At 37.8% G+C, this 12,610-nt stretch overlaps 1 protein-coding gene across 2 annotated transcripts in view; it reads left to right on the top strand.

Annotated features, from left to right (window-relative positions):
* The first annotated feature begins 324 nt into the window (after positions 1–324).
* The window catches only part of LOC113531476 (spectrin beta chain, non-erythrocytic 1), a 75,848-nt gene continuing 63,562 nt past the window's right edge, over positions 325–12,610 (top strand). Inside the window, exon 1 of one of the 2 annotated variants that reach the window (XM_034300818.2) lies at positions 325–741. The gene's annotated coding sequence lies outside the window, so the exon portion shown is untranslated. The remainder of the gene's footprint in view (positions 742–12,610) is intronic. The other variant, XM_053230300.1, reaches the window with a different exon arrangement.

The following is a 12,610-nucleotide window of genomic DNA, read 5'->3' on the forward strand; positions in this document are numbered from 1 at the left end:
AAGGTTGGTTTACTTTGGGTTAAATCGATCAAAAACGAGTTCGTACTCTGTCTCATCCTGAGAGAGAAACGACTCGCTGCCATGGTGTTCCTCAAAGCGCGTTCGCGCGCGCGCGGGGGCGCGGGGGCGCGGGGGCACATGCTTCCCCCCTCCCCTCCCCCTTCTCACCCCCCCCACCCAAACCCCGCCCCCCCCCACCCACCCACCCCCAATACCGAATATCCCCCCCCCCCCTCCCGCCTCCCCCACGGCGCGTGCACCCGTTCATTCATTCTTTCTTCTTACCGGGAGAGGCGATGGCGATGTGAACGGGAACGCCTGCGAGCGAGACAGACACGACCCTAGCGAGGCGATGATGTGATGCTGATTTGAAAGAGAGATATATTTATATTTATATATATTTATATTAACGATTTTTTTTTTTAAAATTGTTCCACACGCACGTGCGCGTGCGTTCTGTATGCGCGTGCAGGAATCGCTTTTATGTTCGGTAGCCGCGCGCTGCTTCGGCAGCACGGACACCAAGAAGGAAAAAAAAAAAAAAAAACCAAAACGGCTCAAGGATGCGGACTGAACGATAAACACCGCCACCGGGGGATTTTATTACTGAAATAAAACCACGTATGTAATCCTGAGGAAACGCTATTTATTTGTTTTTTTTTCCCTCTTTAACATTAATTTCGTTAAAAAAAAAGAGACGAGTTCTTCTCCTGACCAAAAGAAACGAAGATATTACCGAAGGTGAGTGTTGTTTATTAACATTCTCGTGCTAACTCGCTAATACGCTAATAAGCTAGCTAATTTGAAAATAAACCGTTAAAAAAATAAACGCTACATCACTATCTCAGTTAAAGCACAGCGGCTGTATCCCAAACGACTATGTTATTGACCATATAGGGAGCTACGTGCGTTCTAGAACCCCTTTAACTCCGCTTGCTAGATAGTGCGCCTATGTAGGGAACAGGTAGCCATTTGGGATCGAGCCCAGGTCTTGATTAAGCTGGCCACCTCACCATGGTGGGTTTGTCTTTTGTCTTCATGAGCACATCCATAACACACACACATACACACCCACACACACACACACACACCAGATTTAGTTAATGTGATTCTTTTTATTTAATTTGATATTGATGACTCATTAACCGTTTTAATGTGTCAAAAATATATATATTGTTTTTATAAATGCGCAACACGGTTTGTTTGTTTTTTACACTCGTCCTCTCATAGGGTTGTGTGTGTTTGTGTGTGTGTTTGTGTGTTTGTGTGTGTGTGTGTGTTTGTGTGTGTGTGTGTGTGTGTGTTTTTAAATACCTCATGATCATGATTTAGCTTTTTGACTTCAGGTTGTCAAGCTAGCAAGACCTTCAAGCTAGCTAATAAAAATTCAAATATAAATAAATAAATAAATAAAATGTCTAGCTTCAATGTTCAGGACTGATCAGGGATTAGTGTTTCTGAAAGAATGAAGACTTTAGAGGATGGATGAGGGTTAATATCAGGTTAGTGCACGATTTCTGGTGCTGATGCTCACCAGAGTCTCCTCAGGTTCTCCTCAGGTTTCCTTCACCTTCACCTTCACGCTTGTGTTTAGTGTCACATCCTATTTTTCATCCATCGCCTGAAAAAAATATCATGACACATCTATTTCACATTTCACGACACACACACACACACACACACTCGGGTTAAATACAAGACTACAACGAATTCGTTAGACGGAGAGAGAGAAAGAGAGAGAGAGAGAGATTGATACAACGACCATTTTATATCACTTCGTAAAGCTCTAGCTACCTGAAATTCTAACATTTTTAATCTTTAATCATTAATGAGAAGATTACGGCGAGAAGTAAGACAGTTTGAAGTGGTTTTGTTTCGTAAGAGTCCTTCACTTTACAGCTTTTGACACATTTGAGAATAAACGCTTGTTGCTCTGTCCGTTCGTTGTCAGTTTTTTATTGTTAAAAGTAAAAAGGCCATGTCGTCACTTTACTACTCAGACCAGAGATGGAAATGAAAAAAAAAATCCTACGATCTCTTTATTTTCTCTTCTGTGTGGAACAGACGATACATATCATCTTTCTTTTTCTTTCTCGATGAGCTGTCTTTAGCTAAATCATTTCATAAACGCACACCATTGGCTGAAAAGAAGCTGCGAATGCTTGTGTTAAAATAATAAAAAAAAAAGAATTGAACTAGAGCCAGTTTGTTTGTATACAGTGTTTGGTTTTGTTACAGTATGTTTTCGAGTGCTCGCTTCGAGCCGGATCGTGGTCCGCTAGTTGACGAATGCTGTTTTTGGGTCATTTTGTGAATCTGAGGGTTTTTCGCACCGTACATTCGAAATACGGATGCGAATACCAACACACCCAATGTCTATCTTACGCTCAGCCACTAATTTGTTAAGAAAAATAAACCCACCAGTATTGAATCAGCTAAGAACAGTTTTACTTTGTGACACTGTTTTGTAGCTTGCTGCTATTTTGCGAAACGAAACCAAACCGTAACGTACGTGGCGTCATAAAAAAATGAACATAACGCTAGACTAGCAGTAACTAGCTAATTAACGAGAAGAAACCCGACTTTACCGAACTAGCCGGCGTTAAATACGTTTTTCAGTTGTTCCTTTTGAAAACAGTGACTAGGCAAAATGGTGGCATCGTAAATCAAAACCGTCAGTTAGCCTGAGAAGAGACCACGTACGCAAAGAGTTAAAATGACGTTTAACAGGATGGGAATGTCAGGTAAAAGTGCGAAAAATGATTTTTAAACACAAAAACACTTTTTAAAATTAAAAAAAAAAGGAAAGGATCTAATCAGTTTAACTGCATCAGCCGTAATCACGGACCCTCCCATTACAGATTTGTTTTACAAACAAATTACTAAAAATTATACATTATTTAAATGCATAGATTAATATTTTGTCTGTTTATTGGCACCAGAACGTTTTTTTTCCCCCCCTAAATTTCCATTCCACCAGCAGAACCCGTTTTCATTAAATTTGCCAATTGACGTTATTTATTGCTGTAGTAATTGGATTTTTCTGGGTTTCCAGCACAAATGAGAAAATGATCAGACTCCATGCTCATGCTTCAGAGATGCCACTTTGAGAATTCTGTATAGTCTGCTCCAGAATTATTGGCACCCTTGGTAAAGATGGGTTAAAAAAAAAAAAAAAAGATTACGAAAACATGTCTAAGCTTTAAGTGAAGGAGGATGTGGAGAGGTTGTGTATTGACGAGTGGTGTCAGTTTCCTCGCTCTGCGTTCTCTAATCTTACCAGGAGAAGACACAGTGCTCTTATTTTGTAGTAAATGCAAGGGTGCCAACAGTTTCGACACACGCAGGTTCTGTCAATGGTTTTATCATTTATTGGAATAAATTTACTTCGGCTAAACGTTAGATTTCTCTCCCATCTTCAGTGTAAGGTTAAGCCGATTAAGCACAAAGGCATTTTTATAACTTTTCTTTACCCAGGAGTGCCAATAATTTTGAATTTGGATATCGTGTATATTGTATATAATATATTATAATGTTATAATGCTGATGTTGGATGCTGATGCAGATGTGAATAGTGATGTAGTTGAGATGGAGGTCTGAATCAGACTTCACCGCTCGGGGCGTTGGGATAATCAATAGGGGCGATCGCATCAACATGTCGACCTTATCACAGAAAGATAACGCAGCGAGCTCGGGAGAAAAAAAAAATCCAGCCCAATTAAATCTATTTATAACTGCTCAGAATTAAATTCTGTTAAAAAGTAATAAAGGAACAGCAAGTTTTACAGCAACGCGGCTGGAAAGCTTCACTTAATGCCACCAGTAGGGCTGACGTTGGTGGGCAGGTGTTTTATTTTTTTTTTATTTTATTTCTTATATTATTTTTATTCTCTTTCAATTGTCATTTCTTTCTTATAACAAATGTTTGTAGAGGACAGTATCAGGAAGTGATGTCATTTTCATTATACCAGCCTCTGGTTACATAAAATTGAAATAATCCGAATTAAATATTATCTGTTTATGTTTAAAAAAAAAAAGTGTTCTGGTTTTAACTTAATGATTTTAATCTCATTAACAGCAGCAGTTCAATTGTCAAACGCTTATGAGGCTAATCGTCTCAACAGCACAGATTCAGATCATGAACAAGCGAGAGGCCACAGCGGCAAGGAAAAACTCCCCGAGAAGACATGAGGAAGAAATCCTGAGAGGAACCAGACTCAGAAGGGAACTCGTCCTCTTCCTGGGAGTTTAAAATGGCAGCCATGTTTTTATTGGCAGCTAAGTTTTTAAATGCTGATAATGTTTTTTAGAAGGAAGCCACGTTTTATATCGGATAAGTCGTTAATGGCAGCTAAGTTTGTTTTTACTGGTAGCGAAGTTTTCAATGGCATCTATGCTTGTAATGGCAGCCACGTGTCCTCTGGTTTTGAGGTTTTTTAATGCATGTATTTAAAAGGCTGAAATGGAAAGCATTGGGGGAAGTCTCAGCAGAGCAGAGCTAGCCGTGAATGGGCCTAGCGCCTGAAAGTTGGGTTTAGTTGCATGTGTCCTCTCTAATTGGTTAGTTTTTGGTTGGTGTGTCCTGGCTAATGGTGTGGTAACTGAAATGGCTCCTCCTGATGTAATTTTTCTAAAAAAGCACCCTTGAAGACTCCATCCAAATTAGCGTTTCGAGTTAGCCGTGTCTCTCTCTCTCTCTCTCTCTATATATATATATATATATATATATATATATATATATATATATATATATATATATATATATATATATATATATATATATATATATAAAACGCAGTATTTAAGGCGAGCCTGCTAGCTGCAATACTCCGTGTAGCCCTGTAGATTTTACTGATGCCTCTACTTGAAAGGAAAGCTCTCCCAGTCATGGGCCTCTCTTCTGTAGAGATACCTGTTAATTTGAGAATGAAATTAAAGTTTGGCTCAGGTGGAAAAGAGATGAAAACACATTGTTTGGTCCTCGCCATAGCTTTGTTAATGACTCTGTACATACATACATGCTGTCCGCCGGTGTTGCGGTTTCTTTATCACTGATTGGATGGAACTATGCTGATGATATCATCCTGTTGCACAACACAACAGCGTGTGATTAAAGCAGAACAATCCGCAATTTCTCTGCTAACCGTTTGCAAAGTTACGGTTCGCTTGAACAGAAACTTACCAATAATAGAAAAGAAAGGTAGACGGATAGACGTGTGAGGAATGCGATGGACCACAAGCCCTCCCCAATAGTGCTGACCGTCCTAATCCCCATTGTGCGAACGCCGAGGACAAGCTCAGTCACTAAAGCCACTCATCCCAAAAGCGAGCGCTGCTTTTGTTCCCATCAAATTCCACCACAGTGCTGATCTTTATCACAAAGCAGCAACAGCAAATGTTTCCATTTAAAGCTTTGTGTGCGAAAAATGTTGCATGGATACAGACTGTATTCTGAAATCTTGCAGGTTTACGCTACGGGGGTGAACAAACGGCTAGATCACCATGCGCAGAAAAGCTCCAGCGTGCTGCTAGTCTGATGTTTTGGTTTCCACTAAACCTAAGTGACCAGGCTAAAAAATGGTAGCTAATGTAATAACATATGGCTAGCTAGTTAGCTAGTTGGGTGCAATAATACAGCTTAAGGGAAACAGACGAGTGAGTGGATACGTGTAGCTATAGTCCTTATGCTGTCTACAGAAGGTTTGTAATGTAGCACATCGTGTTTGTGACTTTTACATTTTACAATTTTAAAGATTCAGTACAAAATTCAGACGTTTTAGAATTTTAAAGATTCAGTAAAAACATTAACATTTTAGAACTTTGAATGTTCAGTACAAAATTAAAAAAAATGTAATATTTCAAAGATTATAAATTTGTAATATGTTAATATTCTGGAACTAAAGAGTCAGTATTTTTTATTTTTTTTCCAGATTCAGTAGAGAATGTAAACAAGTTTCATTACAAAATTGTATCTTGTATTTTTGAACTTAAAAAAAAAAAGAATCTGTCAATTTTTTTTCTGCCTGCCAACCGGTTACTTTTATCTGATTAAAGCTTGTAATTGTTATAAATTTATACTGATGGTACTCGCGATACCGCAGAAGAATTTATCAGGATATTTATATCATCGTATTACCCAGCCCTAATACAGCATTGTAGCGATTATGATACTTATGATTATTATATAATACGTATTGAAACCGCAAAATGTGTTGCAGTGTATTTAAGTATACGATTTTTCTCGTGTGAGAAATCACAGTGTGAGTGTGCAGTTGATTCACTGGGCTTTAATGAACACAGCACTGCGCCTGTCACTGGTGTGTGTGTGTGTGTGTGTGTGTGTGTGTGTGTGTGTGTGTGTGTGTGTGTGTGTGTGTATACACACACAGTTATCTTGTCAGCTAGCATCTCTTTAATGTTAGTGTGCGTGTTTGTGCGAGCTCTCGCCGGTCAGTGTGTTTTAAAACGAGCTGTTGTTACAGCGCAACACTAAAATGCTAATGTTGGACTGGAATATCACGCAGTTAAAGCCTTTAAACATTTAAACCGAAGCTCTCAAAGAAATGGCTAAGAGAGGAAACATGAGACGCAAATGCAGTCTCCTTCATCAGATTCCAAGCTGTTTGAAATGGAAATATGTCCAAGAGATGATGATGATGATGATGATGATGATGATGATGTGGCTGACTGTGTAGCCTCGAATCGAAAGCTTCAGCCGAAGAGCACAAACAGTGAAAGATGTAGCGCTAAGCATTATTAAATACTCTTTCTGATAAAGCTAGCTCATATATTTGCTCTAAAATGTTATCCGTGAGTAGGGCTGGGTGAAATATGACGACGAAATATCAATATTGTAACAAATTATATGTCAATATTTGAGGTTAATATTTTTACTGAATCTTTAACAGTGTTAAATTGTAGAATTTCTGAAAATCATTCCGAAAAAACATCGTCTCTCATTTACGCTCGCTTATCTCGCTTTAAGTGTTTCTGTAAAAAAAAAAAAAAAAAGAGAAGCAATAATGATAAACGAGCAAAATAATCAGTTTTGTCACTTATTTGATAGCAAACGTATCGTGATGGATATCGTGTATCATAGAATCATATTTAAGTATCATGATATATTTTTGTCGTATCGCCTACGTTTACATCCGAGTGAGGCTTCTGCGTAGAACAGAAGCGGGCGTTTCTATTATTTGTGGTTGTTTGGACATGATTGGCTACTTTTTTTTCCCCCACATATAGCACTTATGTTTGAATTTTGAAAATGTAGTAGTAGGAAACCTGAATGGAAAAACACGAAATAAAAAATATATCGCAAAAACATTGAGCTAATGTGGAAAAGTTGCTCTGTTGATAAAGATGAGACGCGAAAACGAAACATAAATGCTGACCTAAGCGATGCAAGTTACACGTTTCAGCTAGCTTCATTTAGATATACTATCTAATCGTAAACATCCACAGAGGAAATGTATGCGCTGTTTGGGCAGACGGAAAAAAAAAACCCTGAAGTATTTCTCAATATAATTTACATAAGGAGCGTAAAATGGCGCCGTAACCAGAATAACATAAAACGTCAAATTTCAGCATTACGATCTTGTTTTCTTTTTGCGTATTATTATTGTAACGTTTTAACGTAGTCTTGCGTCATGATTGTATTTGATAAAATTTGTTCGATTGTGTTTTCTTTCTTTAAATTTGGTGCGAAACGTGGAAATGGAAATCTAGCTAACGCCTGTTATTTTGCCAGAAAATGAAGTTTGAAAAGTGTTTAGCTAGCAAGACGAAATTACAGAAGTGTTAGTAAAAGTGTTAGCTAGCTAAATTGCATAACTGGCTGTATTACAGCGTAGACTGTCCGAGAAACACCAGTTTAACTGGGAGAAAGAGTTCATTGTGATTCTCTTGATCTTTGTGCTGAGATGCTGTCGAGAAACCAGCTGTTCTTCTCTACAGATTTCTCACACAATGTTCATTTAAGCAGATCTCGCTTCTCCGAGAATGTGCTCAGACCCCTGCTGCTTTGAAAAACAAGCAGCTGTTGAGCACATTTTCGTTTTAAAGAGATTCGCATTTAAACGTTTGAACAGTGATTTATGCCCTTGACGGAAATACCACAGAATACCAACCTACGTGTTACGTCCTTTAATCAGGATGCACAAAACATCGCTGTTGATTTCGTTCGTCCTGGGAAATAATCCGGTTTCCTCTCTCGTCAGTGCCGATGAGCTCGGCGTGCTGGATTCTGGTGCTGCTGATTGGATGAATATTGATTTTTTTTTTTAAATGGGTTTGTTCTGGCAGCTTGTACTTGCTTTCACCATCTGAGTCGGAGTATCTATCCATCCATCTATCCATCCATCCATCCATCCATCCAATCCTATTTCAAGAGGAGGAGGTTGAAATCATTTAAAGAAACACTCGTGGTGGTCAGACGTGAAAATTCTCAACTCATCCTATAATTTCATGACCAACCACGACTTTTTGTTAAGCAAAGCACAAGTGTAGTATTTTCAATAATAAGATTTCAAGACTCACGACTGTTCATTCGTTATCTTGGTATTCGTTTCTCATATTGGTGTTTAGCTCTGGATGTTTCATAGAGACTGTGTCTTTAAAGGTGAGTGTGCTTATTAAAATTAGCACAAGGTGGCGTGATTTGCAACAAGTAGACGTTGTCGAGGAAAGAGAAAAGAGCCACGTGGGGCTCAGTGCTCGCTGAAGTGAATTGCTCTCTCTCTCTCTCTTTCGCATGTAACAACTTCTATTCACATTCGCCAGGAAACTGTGTGCTCACAATTCATGCCAATTGCACTCGTTTTTAACAACCACACTCACAGATACTGTTTTATCAGGTTACTTTTATCGTAGTAAGGTAGTAGCTCTTGCTAGTGATATTTTCCCAGATCATAGTTTGCAGTTTGTTTTGCCAGCATTAATCGTGAAATATGTCCAGATCGCTGTCATCTTGTGTAGGCCGTATGTAGTGACCTGGATGCTTATTCGGGATTCGGCAAAACGCAGATCACGTGTCATGTGACCTAAATCACGTGCTACTATTGATCAAACATTGTACAAGCGTCTGCTAATTTTTATTCACTAGCGCAAAACCGATTAAAAAAACTCTGTATCCAGGTAGATGTGGACAGGACCGAAGTTTCAGAATTGTGCTTCCTGCGAAATGTTCCAAAGCTTTTAGCGGGACATTATGCAACTCGGATTATTAGCCGCTAATCACACTTATTAAAAATTTATGAACCGAAGCTAGTTCGCATCTTAAACAACTGTTCCTGGCTCATCCTCCATCTTCCATCCTCTCCCTCTCATTCTCTCCCCCTGTCCTCTAAAAAGCTGAAACTCTCCCATTTTTGCGTCCTCACATCGTCCTTCTGGAGTGCGTTCCAGATTGTGTGTGTGTGTGTGTGTGTGTGTGTGTGTGTGTGTTGGCAGTCAGTCGTCTGTTAGCAGATAGCGAGCTTGTTTAAATCTTGGTTTTTGGATGTGCTGTGTGGATTTGGCCTATATATAGCCTCCTCCTCCTCCTCCTCCTCCTCTCCAAGCTGCTCTGTTTCTTCAGCACTTCTCTCTTAAAAATCTTCCCTAAAAAAAATCTCCACAGCTCCTTGGTTTAAAAAAAAAAAAATCTTTTTATGCAAAAATCTGGTTATATTGTGTTAAACAGGACACGTGTACTCACCTCAGTGAAGGAACCGCGTTCGAGTAGCATCACATTCAGATGTGCTGAGGCTGAGCGACACGACACAAAGATCATATATAATATATATAATATATAATATATACAAACAAATATCACGATCCTCGGAGGTATTTCTATGATAAACAGTGTGAATCAGGATATTTAGGTTTGCTAAAAAAAAACATTAAATAAATGTATTATTAATAAATGCATTTACAATATTTTTTTAAATTTATTTTTATATTTAAAAAGTAGAATTTTTACTTTAAATAAAAAAAATAACAATGAAAAGAGGGGAAAAAAGTGAAAAAATGAGGAAAAAAATTTTTTTTGAACATTTTACAATTTTAAAGATTGAAGTACAAAATTTTAACATGATTTAAAGTTTTAACTAATTGTAATTATTTTTTACAAATGACAATTTACTTTTTTTAAAAAAAATCTTTTAATCTTTTATTTATGTTATATTTTAATATATAAACAAAATGAAAAAACACTGAAAAAGGGAATTTTTTTTTTAATTTTTAAAATATTTTACAATTTTAGCAGGTACCAAATTTTAACAGCTACTTCCAGTCAGTTTGTAATTATTTAAAAAAAAAAAAAAAGAACATTTAATAAAAATATATACCAAACTGTCGGGAATATCTCAGAATGGCGTATTGCGATGTAATTGATCACAATGTTGCTATTTTATCATCAAATCGCCCAGCCCTAATACACAGTGTGTGTCATGATATATACGTAGACTTACTAGCAAATTGCTTGGAGAAAAAAAAAAAAAAAAAACTGTGAGAAACTGAGTTGGATGATGCTCTAGTTTAATTTCACTCCAATGGAGAACAATTAGAAAAATACAAAAATAAATTTGAACAAATTCTCCGGTTGCCAGGATTCACGATGATATTTTAATGTCAAATCAGCTGCTTCTAGTCAGAGTTTCTAAATGTTATTTTTTGAACTTTTAAAAAAAAAAAATACCCATCTAGAAAAGTGGAATAATTTATCAGGATATTGATATTATATTGTTGTAACGTCCAGTGCTGATGTACTTCACTCAGCCTGATCATGTGACCATTTGTTTATTTACCTTGTTGTTTATCTTTTGCTAGCCAATGCAAAAACGTGATTAACAGTTGACTAGCTAGTTCATTTAAATAACTTTCCATACGATACGTACAGTTAGTGGTGGTGTAACAGCGGCGTACTGTATTCACCCTAGCGCCATGTTTCCTGCTACATTTTTTGATGCGTATCTGTTCCACGGTTCAGATGTCCTGATTGGTCGATAGTCTGAACCGCAGTCATGTCATGACTCAACATTTTCCTCTGAGCTTTTTTTACCTCAGATTTTCCGTTTCAGTCACCTTTTTTTAGACCAGGCCGTCTAGGATCTGGCTTTGTGCCGAGTATTGTCGTTTGCTGGTTGATAAACGGTGACCTTTGACCCCTGTGTGAGAGTAAATCAGTGTCTGGAGGTGGCCATGTCCTCTGTAGACTGATGACCAGCGGTTTAATGGACTCGAACAGGGACGAGTCTGTGGTGGGTCGTTTCAGGCAGATCTCACTGGATCTCGGATAGCCTTCTGAATTTATTTATTTATTTATTTATTTATTTATTTATTTTTTGTGGTAAGTGAACTGTTTATACTTTGGGGTGACTTGTAAACAGCTCTCAGGAATGAGCCCTGAGTAATATTAGTTTAATAATTATCGCAGATAACAATATCACAATAAATCACAATATTATATTTACAAAATGGCTTCCTGTTGGCCAAAATCTTAACCATTGATAAATCTCAACTTTTTTTTTTTTTTTTAGTGCAAGTCTGAAGAGTTTTTGATATTTATTCATTATCTTTATCTATCTATCCATCTATCTATCTATCTATCTGTCTGTCTGTCTGTCTGTCTGTCTGTTACACATAATTACATAATTTGTGTATTCAAACAACAAACAATTCCACATTTAAATGTGCGAACAAATAAACGTACATTCAAGTTATAATGATATGAACACATAGTTCGTAGCACCACCGCTAATGTCTCTGACTGTATACTGTACTCATTATGGCGATGGAGTGCTTGATCTTCTAATGAAATTGAATTAAAGTAAGTTATTAAGGACCGAAGACACCTTTGGTGAAAATTTCCCTAATTCGAGTGTGTTATATATTTTAAAATAAGTATAAGATTTAGTGATGTATTAATTATGCTAAACAGTACCTAAGCACAAATAAAGTAGCTAAATAGTCCACTGTTAGAATGTCCTGTTGTCTCCAGGCCTCCATTACTATCCTAATTCGCCAATCATTGACTTCTCGATCAGTCTCCGCTTTCCAGAGAGGCGTAGTTATCTCCGATAACTCACTCCAGCTAAAATATTCCAGTTCTCAGAACTGAATTAGCCTGTTCGGAATCGTCAAGTATAACGATGTTCATCAATGGCGTCTTGATCGTTCCGTGTCTCTTGGAAAAGACTGGCCACTAGGGGCGCTATTTACAACGAGTGCTTGGACCCCGCAGATCGCATCTTACAGCTACATGTATTAGTATTCTTATTTTTCCACTAAAACAGATTGTGTATCGCTATGAAACTTGATAGTCAGGTAAAGTATCTCAGCTGCTCCTGAGCAAAATGAAATGACCCAGTTGCACCTCTTGGTGGCGCTACAGTGCAAACCCATATCTTCAGAACCGTGAGTCCTAGAGTCAAAATAATTTTTTCCTCTTATTCTTTGGCTTAAGACAATTAGCATTAGCATATGTCATTTTATCTCGGCGTTATTAAACGATGTACGTCCTGATGGTTTATTTTCTCAACTTAAACCCACATGTGCTGGAGTCAGACGTCTGGCTCGCTGTGACCGGATCTCGCTGGTCCTAAACCTCTCAGCTCCGGTATTGATCCCG

This window comes from Pangasianodon hypophthalmus, chromosome 27, assembly GCF_027358585.1.
Source record: "Pangasianodon hypophthalmus isolate fPanHyp1 chromosome 27, fPanHyp1.pri, whole genome shotgun sequence".
Taxonomy (NCBI): Eukaryota; Metazoa; Chordata; class Actinopteri; order Siluriformes; family Pangasiidae; genus Pangasianodon; species Pangasianodon hypophthalmus.